Here is a 13,121-nt window from a genome sequence, read left to right as displayed (position 1 = left end):
GTTGGGGCCTTAACGTTGCTTTGTGTATCAGATTACTTTATTCCACTGACAATCTGGACTTGTGTCTGTTGCCCTGTGCACTGTTGGGTGTTTAAAAGCATCGCTGGCTTCTACTAGAGATACCGGTAGAATCAGATACATCTCTTTAGTTGGAAAGACTGAAAATGTCTTCGGACATTGCAAAATGTCCCCTGGAGGCCAAATCACCCCAGTTCGGAGCCACTGGCCCAGAGCTTCCATGACTGTATCTTGGGGAAGACATTTCTAACCTGTGGAAGGTGAAGGGCTACGCCCTGTCTCGACAGGCCACCTACAACAGGCTGAGCTCTCCAGATTAGCTCAGACCTTTCCTTCTTTTCCAGAAAGATGTAACCAGTCGCCCACGGGACATCTCCAAGACCACGTACCCCACGTACCGCAACTTGCTTGAAACCAGGTTCAGAATCTCTCTGTCAACCCCCCTAGTGTGTCCCGTCTCTGTGAATAGCTTCTCCAGGCTTAGATTTGCTCAAGCCGGAAACCTAGGCATCGTCCTCACTCCTCCCTCTTTCTCGTCCACCTCAGGCAGCCAACTGAATCGTGGCGATTCTATCTCGGAGCCGTCCGCTCTCCTCGGTTCCTATTGGGACCACTGGCTCAGTTATGCATACCGTGCCCTGCATAGGGCACTTTGAATCTTCCAATATTCCTAAGGAAAGAGCTCTCAGGAACAAACAAGACAAAAGACTAGAAATCCAAAACTGGGCAAAAGATACCAATAGAAAGTTTTTAGTACAAAATACAGACCGCTCTCAAACACATGAAGAAGGCGCATAGCTTGACACAACATAAAAGATGATCAAATCAAACAGTACTGAGGGACCACTTCTCACCTATCAGATTGGTTTTAAAAATTAAATATTAACAACACGTTCTGTTGGTGACACTGGGCGGAAACTGGATTATTGCTGGTGAGACTGTAAATCGGTACAAGTTTATGGAGGGCAGTTTGGCAATACTAGGAAAGTTATAAAAGCATTTACCCTTTGAACCAGCAATCCCACTTTGGGGGATTTTACCCAACTGGAAATCTTGCTCAGTTACCAAGTGACACGCGATATTGCAGCATTGTTTGTGGTGAAAAGCTGGAAACATACCTAGTATCTATCAAGTGAACACTAATCAGATTCTCTAGTGATCCATTCAGTGGAATGCACGTAATGTCAAAAAAACACTAAGATATTCTTTATGTGTTATGAGCGTCGGGGACTATTGTTACTTGAAATAAACATGGTGCAAGGTTATGTAAACAACGTGCTAATTTTCACACAATAGAAGCAGGGGTGGTGATCAGGGAGGGGGAGCCCGGCTGGCTCAGTGGGTACAGCATGCAACTCTTGATCTCAAGGCTGGGAGTTCAAACCCCACATTGGGTGTGGAGCCTGCTTAAAAAAAAAAAAAAAAAAAAAAAAAAAAGAATCATGATTACAAAAATAAACTTCTTCCGCGAAGTGGGGTGATAATCGTAGATGTTCATATAGGAGTGTGTTTTCTCCGGGAAACTCAGAACGGATATACGCAAAAGTAAGATAAATGGTTTTTTATGGTGGGCGGGGCGGGGGTGGGGGTTGGGAGCACAATGGAGAGACAGGAGTGGGAATAAGAAATTTTCACGCGTACTGCTTTATATCGCTTATTTGTTAAGCTATTAGAATATATTCCTTATCCAAGTTGACTTAACGTTGAAACATTAGCAAAATTAGCACAAAAGCGGTACAAAGGAGAGGGAACCTAAGTGAGAGGGGAGAGAAGGCTCCTGAACCCCCGTGATGAACCCACTCAGGCCCCTTGGGTTCTTGGCCCACAGGCAAGGAGCTGGTGGAGATAATGCAGGGTTTAAAGCTCCCGGTTCTGCTAGAACAAACAACCCCAGACCGTCTAGGCAGCCCTGAGTCAGCACCCAGCCCTGTCTCTGCATGCGAAGAAATGACTACAGATGAGTCCGGGAAGAACGTGTTCCTACCCCAAGCTGACCTGTGTGGGCCAAAACACAGGTGTTTCCCAACCACCGGAGGAACCACACAACTGTCCGTGGTGGAAGCCAAGGCTGGGTCCCAGAGTCAATGCCAAATGGGGGCCGAGGATGTTGCCTGGATAACTCAGCAAGGGCAGAGGAGAAAGAAAGCTTCTGTAATTGTCAGCCTCATGGGATCACAGTGTGGCTGAATAGAAGATTCCAGCTCTGCCTCTTAACAGTCACTGAAAGGTCCTGATAAGTCGCTTTTACTCTCAGAAATCAGTTTCCCCAACCTGTAGGATGGGTTTACTTGTGCCTAGCTTGCGAGATTGTTGGGAGGTCAGAGACAAGGTGTGTCAAGAGCTTAGTCTTCTGTGCTAAGTTCTGGATAACTTAACACGGGATCTTTCAACATGGAACTTTCAGCTCTACCTGGAGGAGACCTATGCCCTCAGAGGGAGGGCTCTGAGCTAGTACCTAGCTATTCACTAGCTTTACTGGGTTTAACCAAGGAACCAGCTCAGGGATGACAAATGCCCTAACTGTGTGTATATGCTCCCATTTTTGTTCTTTGCCCAGGGCAGACATCACTAGTTGTTATGAAGGCCAGACATCACTAGTCGATATGACACAGAGAATTCTCAATACAATATACTCCAGGTGGCCATTTCTCATCCACCGCCAGGCGGGAGAGATGAAATCCATTTATCCACTCCAGACTGGTCTTCAACGCCCCATTACAATTTTGCCCACGGTATCTCTGATTCCATGAGAAAGTAAAAAAAAAAAATTTAATGTTTATTCATTTTTGAGAGACAGAGAGAGACAGAGCATAAGCAGGGGAGGGGCAGAGAGAGAGGGAGACACAGAATCCAAAGCAGGCTCCAGGCTCTTAGCAGACTTTGAGGTCAGTATTAGTATTCCTATTATTAGGGATAATTTGTCACCTATTATACAGGTGACAAAACTAAGGCTCAGAGAGTTAAAATGGCTGCTTCTCCAAGGTCCCTGAACTGGTAAGCTGATTGAAGGAATTTCTTGCCTGTTTAAATAACTGGTAGGTGGCAGGACAGACCCCTCCAAAATAAACCTGTCTGGGTCAGACTTCTGCCCCATGATCAATGACCCAGGTTTCTTCTCTCATTGTTGTTACATTTCATTCCGAAGTTTACCTCATGGTCCATCGTGGCTGCTGGAGCCCCAACCGTTGCATCTCATTCTTGCCATCATTAACAAGGAGGCAAATTTATTTGTGCATCCTTCCTCCCTTTAAGCATATTTCTTAGATTTCAGCTACTTCTACTTCGAACTTAGTATTGTCCAAAGCTTAGTCACTTACAAGGGAAACTGGAAAATATATTTATTTGGGCTGGTTTTGTGTTAAAATCTGGTGTCCTATTATGGAGAGTGAAGGGGAAAATGAATAGAACCCATTCTTTCTTGGGTGATTTGGGGCTAAAACAAGGGCTTGGGCTGGGCATTAGTTTATTCATTGTTCACTCATTCATTCATTCATTCATTCTTCAAACAAATATGTGGGAAAGGTCTACTTTGCGCTCATCTGCTTTTCCATTCTGGGGGTTCAGGGAGACGAAGACACAATCCCTACCCGCCTAGGTTCACACTCCAGCTGGGTATCCTGGTTCCAATCAGAATACGTTTTGTGGCTTCAATGAATCGTATTCCTTCTCTGAGCCTCGGTGTTTTTGGCTGTAGAATTGTCGGAGCCCATAACTGACGCCGATCCCCCAGTTACAAAACTCTCTGGCAGGGTGTGTCCAAGGGGGAGGGGAAAAGAAGACCCGCAAAGAACTTGGCCTCCGTTTTCTCCTCTTGGAGATAACACTCACTCACTTGCAGCGTTATTGTCTGCGTCGCGTCGGACGGACCCTGGGGGAAAGACCCAGCAAGGTGCCTGGGGGAGAGGAGAATCTTTTCTTCTGGCCCCACGTCCGTTGCTCTGCTCCGGGGCAGGGGAGACTCCTGGCCACGGAAGGAGATCCTTTTGGAGTGTGAGAGCTCCCAGAGAATGTAGGGTTCCCAGGGTTTAGAGAGCCGTGAGGCGGGGCTGGACTTGGGAGACACCAACCATCGCTCCCTGTCACCCCCTGCAGGTGTCCCCTGCTCCGGGACTCCTCCGGCCTCGTCTCTGTCAGTCACTGTGGCAATTCTCTGTGAGCTGCACCAGCCTGGGTTCAAATCCTGGGTCCGCCTCTGTGTCCCCCTCGAATTCATATGTTGAAGTCCTAACCCCCAGGACCTCAAAGTTGACTGGAGACCGTCACTTTCAAGAAGGAGTTCAGTTAAATGAGGTCATTAGGGCGGGCCCTAATCCATTGTGACTGTGTCCTTGTAAGAAGAGATTAGGACAGAGTCACACAGGGCGGGGAAGGGGGAGACCCTGTGAGGACACAGGGAGAAGGTGGCATCTACAAGCCAAGGAGAGTGACCGCGGAAGAAACCAGCCCTGCTGATACCTTGACCTGGGAGTTCCAGCTTCTGGAATTGTGAAGAAATACACTTCTGTAGGGTAAGCCCCGAGTCTGTGGCACTGTTGCGAGGCAGCCCTAGCAGACTCATCCAAGCCGTGGGACACTTTTTTCACTTAAATTCTCTGTGCCCAGGGGCACCTGGGTGGCTCAGTCAGTTGAGCATCTGACTTCTGCTCACGTCACGATCTCCCGGTTCGTGACTACGAGCTCTGCATTGGACTGGCTGCTGTCAACGCAGGGTCCCCTGGGGGTCCTGTGTCCCCCTCTCTCCGCCCCTCCCGCGCTGGCGCTCTCTCAAGAATAAAAACGCACATTAAAAAAAAAAGTTCTCTGCGCCCATTTTCCTCATCTATAAAATGGGAATCACAAAAGTATCTCCCACGTAAGAATGTTCGGAGGCTTCCAATATAGAAAGCACTTAGGACAGGACCCGCGCGGAATCAGCACGCAGTGAGTGGGAGCTGTAATCGCGATGATTACTACCCATCTACCTGCCCGACCAGAGGTCAAGGGCAGGGTTTCCTCATCAGTTCCTGGACCTTCCAGCACTCAGTGAAACAGCGGAACACTTTGCTCATAGTAGGCAATATTGTGGGACAAGTGGGTGAATGAATGAATGGATGGATGGATGAATGAATCATCAGTCAATCAAGCAAGGCTGTTTCAAATGTTTCTTGGAAGAAGATTAACGTGCCAGAAAACTATGTGGTCAGCTGACACCTCTCTAATACCTAGTGAGAAACGCTCAAAGACAAAGTGAGTGCCCAAGTGTGAAAAGAGGGGCTTTCTTTACTCGTGGGGAGGAGGGGCGGTGGCGGGCACAGTCACCACCTCCCAGCAGGGGAGAGCACCTGGGCCCTGGCCAGAGGCTTACCTGCATCTTGGGAGGCTGACGCAGCGAGCGTGGGGGACGCAGCGGACGAGGAGGACGTGACCGAGCACGCAGGCAAGCATGGGCAGGGTTGAGATGTCAGAGAAGCAGTGAGATGGGGCTCCGGCTGGGCTGAGTGATACCCGCACCCGTGCTGTGCACCCAGAAGGGCTTGTCTACCCCGAATACCCCACGTACATCGGCCTTTCTCCTCCTCTTTGGTCTGTTGAGTTTCGGCTTCCCCTCCCCTCCCCTCCCCTCCCCTCCCCTCCCCACTTTCTGGTCAATGATCTCTCAGCTCTCCTAGCTGTCACCCCAAAGCCTGTTCTGTGAACTTAAGAAATCTGGGATCACTACAGAGAGTTCTCTGGCTCTAAAACCCCTATGATTCTGCCCAGAGCTGGAGGTTGTAATCAGCAAAGATTTCCTGGAAATGATGAGGTTGAAACCCAGTTATGTTGGAGATCAAAGCCAGACGCCCCAAGCCAGCCTGCCTTCTGGCAACATATCCATCTGTCCATCTTGTCAACATTTATTAGGCACCTACTGTGTGCCAGCCGGGGGTATGCCAGTGACCAGGAGATTTTTCTCAAAGGGCTAGCTAGCACCCAAAGAGAAGAGACAAAACTGCAATAGAAAACGAGGCCTCTCGGGGCGCCTGGGTGGCTCAGTCAGTTAAGCGTCCGACTTCGGCTCAGGTCCTGATCTCCCAGTTCCCGCGTTGGGCTCTGTGCTGACAGCTCAGAGCCTAGAACCTGCTTCTGATTCTGTGTCTCCCTCTCTCTCTGCCCCTCCCCTGCTTGTGCTCTGTCTCTCTCTCTCTCCCCAAAATAAATAAACATTAGAAAAAGAAAATGAAGCTTCTTTTTTTTTTAATTTACTTTTATTATTAAGTAATCTCTATGCCCAATGTGGGGCTCGAACTCATGACCCCAAGATCAAGAGTTGCATGCTCTACTGACTGAGACAGGAAAAAAGAAAAAGAAAATGAGGTCTCAGCGGGAGGTGAGCATCCTACGTCCTTCCTCGGGGTGCATAGTGAAAGCTTCACCTCAGAAGAGCATCCTGGAAGGCCTCAGAAGTGACCCACAGAGGTGCCTCCAAGAATAAGGTGGCCACAAAATCCCCATGAACTGGAATACTAGAAATCGTTCGAGCTGTCCCTGAAAACTGGTAGAGTGGACAAAGTTTGCTTCCCGACGCTCCCTGGGGAACTGCCCTGTGCTCATTGGCACCATCTGCTAGAACTTTCTGTCATGCTGGAGTTCCATCATGTGTGCTGGCGAGAGGACAGTGGCCACTGGGCACGTGGGGCTACCAAGCCCTTGAAATATGACGACTTTTAAATGTCATCGCATTGGAATTAGTTTACAAGTAGCCGCCCGTGGCTCCTGGCTATGGCGTGAGTGCAGGTCCGGGCATTCGGGAGGCCGCCCCCCTAGACCTGCCTCCACTGTTTTCTGGCGCTCTCTCCGGGACCCTCTGGAGAGGGTGGGTGAGGATACCGTGGCCCCTCTTCTGCCTCAGGACACAGGGTCAAGGGTCCTTGCTGCTAATGGAACCCCAGGTCCTGCCCCCACCCCTGACAGAGGGGTCTTCCTTTCCCCCCTTTCCAGCTTCTCCCCTTCCCTCTGGTATTCTTGGAATAAAATCTTTCTTAGTTCAGCCATTCCCCAGGCAAACGCCTGCAAGGTCTGTGTCTTGCGTTGAGCCCAGTCATCTTACCTCCACATGGAGAGGGCTCAAAGGGGCCAAGGTTCTTCCCTGGAGCCCTGCGGCAAAAATAAAGAGGAGAATCCCACTATTTAATACCGCAATAAATCATACCTCCTCATACGACTGTCACGCCCCACAGTGGAGAAAAGGGTGAGAGGCCAGGAAAAGACAAGCGCGTCCAAGGGAACAAACAGCATGTGCAAAGGGACAGAGGCAGTCCAGCCCTCCAGCGGCCAGAGTGCACCGTGGGAGCCTCAGAGTGACTGATCCTAACAGTGGGTCGCTGCGGGTCTGCAGCCCTCCCCACAGCTCAGATGTCACGCCCATCTCAAGGTGAGGTTCTAAGAGGTTAGACAATCTAGCCAAGGTCTCCCAGGATATAAACCCAGGTCTCCTTGACTAGCAGCTTCAGTTCCTGCAGACGGCCTGGGAGGAGATGATGTAAATGAGGAGCAAGGAGGGAAGTGAGACGGCAACTTGCCTTGCGCCTGGGGTGCCCCAGAGGTGGGAGGCCAAGCCCCCAGCCGGGCGCTGAGTCAAGGGAACCGGCCTAGAATCTGAATCATGCAGGTGACTCCAGAAACCAAGAGACCGAGCTGGCCTGGCACCCCAAAACGCCAGCCTGTGGCCGAACATGCACACCTTCCCGGGCTCCTATTAATAATCAGCCACAGGAAGCCTCCCTTGGTCACTCACCTAATGATTAAACCCATTATCCCCGCTTCAGACAGCTCAGCCTCACTGCCCCTGGCGGTGGGGGAGGGGTGGCCAGGGAGGAGGTGATCTCATCAGCGAGGCCCTTTTCCCTTTCAGCAGAGGAGGTGTGGTTGCGGTGAGACTGGATTCAGAGTCACAAGACGAGGACAGAGAGCCAGGTGCATTGTCTCTGGTTGTCTGGGTCCCTCTGGCTAGAGTGTTAGCTCCAAGCTGCTCCCCAGCGACATCACATAAAAATGTGTGCAGAGCCCCTTGGCTTTAGAAGGCACTTGGTGGTTTAGGAGAAGAATGTGGGTTTGGGGGCCATCCAGACACGGTGGTGAGGAACATACTTGGGAGCTAGACCGCCCCGATTTGGTTTCCAGCCCTACCCCTTACTCGCTGGGCGTCTTGGGCAAATGACTCCATATGTTTCCTGCCTTGGTTTTTCCACTTATAAAGCAGGGATGGTAAAAACAGTACCCTACGTCTTGGAGATGTGGCGAAGGTTAACATTATTACACGCAAACGCTTTCCAACAGCCCCCGGTACCTTTGTGCTAAATCGGTATTTGCTATGCTTGCTAGAAATATTATACGAAACGTTGTCCCATCCATGCAACGGGATAAATATTATACGTTGTTGGGAACAATCTCCTTGCCTCGTGGATGCTGGGGATAGCGGTGAGGGTTCCCATGGGGTGGTCGTGTTCCCTGTCTTGGCCCAGGTGGGTGCTGTATATTCTCGGACGTTCATTTTATAATTATTCCACTATCCTGCACGCGTAACGTTCGATGCATTTTCTGTTTCAGACAGGCTGTATTTTATGATAAGAAAGTAGAAAAGAAAGGTGTGGGCAGACTTTTTTTTCAAACGCAAAGACGTTCATCATAAACGGTTATGTGAAAAAGGCAGGTTATAACAAAGTCAATAGTTATTTTTACAGGCTGTCATCCAAATACCTGCTTACAATTAAATGTTATCATGAACTTTTAATACATATTTACCCATACATGCAAACATACATATCCACAGAAAAATTTCTGCGGCAAGAAGCACCAAAATGCTAACAGAGATTATTACTGAGTGTGGGGTTATTTTAATTTTTTGTGATTTCTGTTGGTGTTGTATGTATTCAGTGCCTATCTGAATTTTTTTTTTTTTTTTTTTTTGAGAGAGAGAGAGTGAGCAGGAGTGAGGAAGAAGGGCAGAGGGAAAAAGAGAGAATCTTCAGCAGGCTTCATGTTCAGCAGAGAGCCCAACACCTGGCTGGATCCCACCGCCCTGGGATCACGACCTGAGATGAAATCAAGAGTCGGATGCTCAACTAACTGAGCGCCCCAGGCGCCCCATGCTTATCTGAATTTTCTGATAGCTCTACATGGAACATTTATTTTTGAATCATTTTTGTTGTTGTTATGGGAGCAACCAAGTCTGTAGCATTTCCTAGTTTACGACGTGCTCAGGATTAAAGCGTGGTCTACATGCTCATGTGCTAAAGGTGAACTCACTGTCTACCCGGACAAGTACACATTTAGTCTCGATATAAACTGGGGACGGCCTGTTTGTTTTAAGGAAGACTGGGTGACTCTGAATGCACCTCGGCCCCAGACGTGGCTCTGGGGGCTCCGGCTTCACCTGGCTGGCTGGTGGGACCGTGACAGTCACCTCTTCTCTTCTCCTGCCACTCCTTGACGGTGCTTCCTCCTCCTCAGAGACAGCCTGCTCGTGTCACTAGCTCTCTGTCCAGCAATGACTGTGTCATTAGTCAAATCTGGGCCTCAGCTTCCTCATCTGTGAAATGGGCACCGACGTCGCCCACTGGTCAGGTCGTGGGTGGGCGTGGGTGGGACCTTCCCTCTAAAAGGTCCCATGGGCTCCATCCTTATAAGAGTATTAAGTACAAACCCACCCACCTGCTCAGGTGAACTTTGACCCTCCCCAGATTGTGTAAGGGCATATTGGTTTCCCTTCTACCTCCCCCCCCCTTCTTTGCATTCCTGATTCGGGTCCCAGGTGATGGTGGGAGGGGACCAGCAGTCAGGAGCCAGTGGGGAGACTTAGGCTGGCTCAGGCTTAACTTCTTATTCACTCAGAACATCAGTCAATGAGCACCTGTAAAGGTAAGGGGATGCATCCTTGGGGGGGGGGGGGTGGTGAGGAAGCAGAGTAATGTTTTGAAAGTCCAAAGGAGCGTACAAAACCTGGAAGAGTGATGGTAGTTTTGAACTGTCTGCACTTAACGTTCAAATCTCCTTCCTCCCTCCTTCCTTACATTCAGTCAGCAAATGTCCCTTAAGTCTTGCCTGCCCTGTGTAAGTCGGCGTGTTCCCAGCATAGAGGGACCGTGGCCCCTGGGGACTCACAGGCAGGATCCCAGCTGTGTGAAGGTACCTGGCGTGACTGGCCGGGGCAAGCGGGCAGGTTTGACTGGAAGGCGCAGTTGTTGCTGTAGGTGGTGGTGAAGGTAGATGGTCAGGCCAGGGAGGGGGGTGGAGAGCAAAGGGCCGGCAATTTTCGGATGAGCGGCCGCCAAGCATACATTCAGGCTCCTCAGAGCCCCCGTGACCTCTCAGAGAAAATGAGGGAAATCTCCCAAGGCTCTGTCCTCCTTAGAGATAAGGAATTCTCCAGCTAACTGACCTACATTTACTTGATAACCTCCTGATTGAATCTACAAAGGACCTGCCTTCAGACAAAGCCAACTTGGAGTGAAACTTATCTGAGAGCTACTGAGAGCTGGAGAGGCAGGGGCCTGGTGACCTCAGGCCCTGGTTCAAGCCGTGCCTGAAGCCAGCTCCTCTGGACTTCACAGCTATATGAGCCCAGAGATACACCCTTCTTTTTTTGCTTAAGCCATTTGAAATCGTTTATGCCACATCCACATTAAAGAATTACAACCAACAGGGGCGCCCGGGTAGCTCAATCCGTTAAGGGTCCAACTCTTGGTTTCAGCTCAGGTCATGATCTCCTAGGTTCATGAATTCGAGCCCCACATCGGGCTCTGACAATGTGGAGCTTGCTTGGGAGTCTCTCTCTCCCTCTCTCTCTGCCCCTCCCCTGTTTGCTCTCTCTCCCTCTCTCTCAAAAATAAATAAAGCTTAAAAAAAAAAAAAAAAGAATTCTAACTAACAAAAAGAAAGGATAACATGCAATCTCCGGGGATCAGAAGGTGGCAAGGTCATGGTCACCCATGCCTCATCTAATGGCTGCCTGCTTCAATATCCCTTTTCCAGAAAGGCTTTTCCAGACCTTTCAGAGTAGGTTAGAATCTTGGGTCACTGAGTCTTCTAAGACTCTCTATTTTTTTTTTTAATTTTTTAAGTTTATTTATTTTTTAGAGAGAGAGAGAGAGAGCGTGAGCAGGGGAGGGGCAGAGAGAGAGGGAGACCCAGAATCAGAAACAGGCTCCAGGCTCCCAGCTGTCAGCACAGAGCCCGACGCGGGGCTCGAACTCACAAACCGTGAGATCATGACCTGAGCCACAGTCGGACGCTTAACTGACTGAGCCCCCTGGGTGCCCCTGAGACTCTATTCTTACTTAAGGACACCTACAAGTCCATGGGCCTGCCATTGTTGTATTTATCCCTTTGTTCCTGCCCCTCACGCTGGGCCTGAATGGCTTGTGAGTGCTTGACAACTAGGTATTGAATTTGAAAAATCAACTGGTTGGAGATGCATGAGAGGTTTCCAGGAGGAACTGACATGTGGCATGGCCTTGGAGGACAGTGATCCAGTCCGGGGGTGGGGGGGGTGGGGTGGGGTGTGAGGCAGCTGTGGGGGCTCAGCAGTGACAAACCAGCTCAAAATCCTGGGGGCTGGATCTTTGTTTCTTTTTCTTTTTTCTTTTCTTTTTTAATATGTAATTTATCGTCAAATTGGTTTCCGTTCTTTTTTTCTTTTTTAAAATGTTTATTTTTGAGAGACACAGAGCACCACTGGGGCATGGCAGACAGAGAGAGAGAAAGAGAAAGAGAGAGAGGGAATCCCGAGCAGGGTCCTCACTGTTGGTGCAGAGCCCGATGCGGGGCTCGAACCCACGAACCAGGATACCGTGACCTTCGCCGAAGTCGGACGCTTAACCCACTGAGCGATCCAGGTGCCCTGGCAGCTTATTGCTTCCCCATGTCCCATATCTACTTGGGGTCAGCCGGGGGCTCTGTTCCATGCTTCCTCCTGCCAAGCCCCAAGGGAAGTCACCTACACGGTCCGGGGTAGTGCTTGTGGCCGAGGCAGGAGAGCAAGGTGAATCCCATGCTGGCTAATAAAGGTCCCATCCTCACTCTTACGTGGATCCTGAGAAACTTAACAGAAGACCATGGGGGAGGGAAAGGAAAAAAAAAAAAAGGTTAGAGAGGGAGGGAGCCAAAACATAAGAGACTCCTAAAGACTGAGAACAAACTGAGGGTTGACGGGGGGGGGGGGGGGGGGGGGGGGGGGGGGGGGGGGGGGGGAGGGGAAAGTGGGGGATGGGCACTGAGGAGGGCACCTGTTGAGAGGAGCCCTGGGTGTTGTATGGAAACCAGTTTGACAATAAATTTCACAATTTAAAAAAATAAATAAATAAATAAATAAATAAATAAATAAAGGTCCCATCCGAAGTGACACAGGTCACTTCCGTTCCCCATCTGTTGACAATGAGAGGCACACCTAACCGCAGGGAAGACGGGCAGGAAGCAGGAGAGCTGAAATGGTGGAGTGGGGTGGGGTGGAGAGCACCCCTAGTGTTTCCCCCCAATGAATGGAGTCTCCATAGGGGAAGGGGTGTGTGGGGGGGGGGGCTTTCTAGAAGGAGAAACATTGTGGGCCAAGGTTCAGAGGTGAGGACATTGGGGGGAAGCAGTGAGTTACCCAGTGCCTGGGGAGGGAGAGGAAAGTCCGGGCGTGTGCAGGGGCATGGGCACAGCCACTCAGGAGGGGGTAGGTGGTGAACTTGGCCGGCAGCAGGAGCAGTGGAAGGTTTAATTAGGCAGGACCTGTGATTAGGCTGCTCAGGATGAAGCCAAGCAGAGGCTGAAGGGAATCGGAGAGGGCCGATGACACCAGGGCGGCTGGCGGAAAGCCGGGCGGGAGCCCCTCGGAGACCCTCCGAGAGCAGCACCCTCGGGCCCGACCCGAGCAGGCCAGGGCGTGGGTCCTTCTGCAAATACGCTACAAATATTAAGTACACACTAACCGTGTGCTGGCTTGAATCCCGTCCCCCCAAAATTCATTTCCTCTGAGAACCTCGGAATGTGACCTTATTGAGAAATGAGGTCTTTGCAGATGCAATTAGTTAGGGTAAGATGAGGTCATACCGGATTAGGGTGGGCCCTTAATTCAATCTCACTGGTGCCCTTATTAGAAGAGA

Source organism: Panthera onca, chromosome F2, assembly GCF_046562875.1.
Source record: "Panthera onca isolate mPanOnc1 chromosome F2, mPanOnc1 haplotype 2, whole genome shotgun sequence".
Classification (NCBI taxonomy): domain Eukaryota; kingdom Metazoa; phylum Chordata; class Mammalia; order Carnivora; family Felidae; genus Panthera; species Panthera onca.
This window is presented reverse-complemented; position numbering follows the sequence as displayed.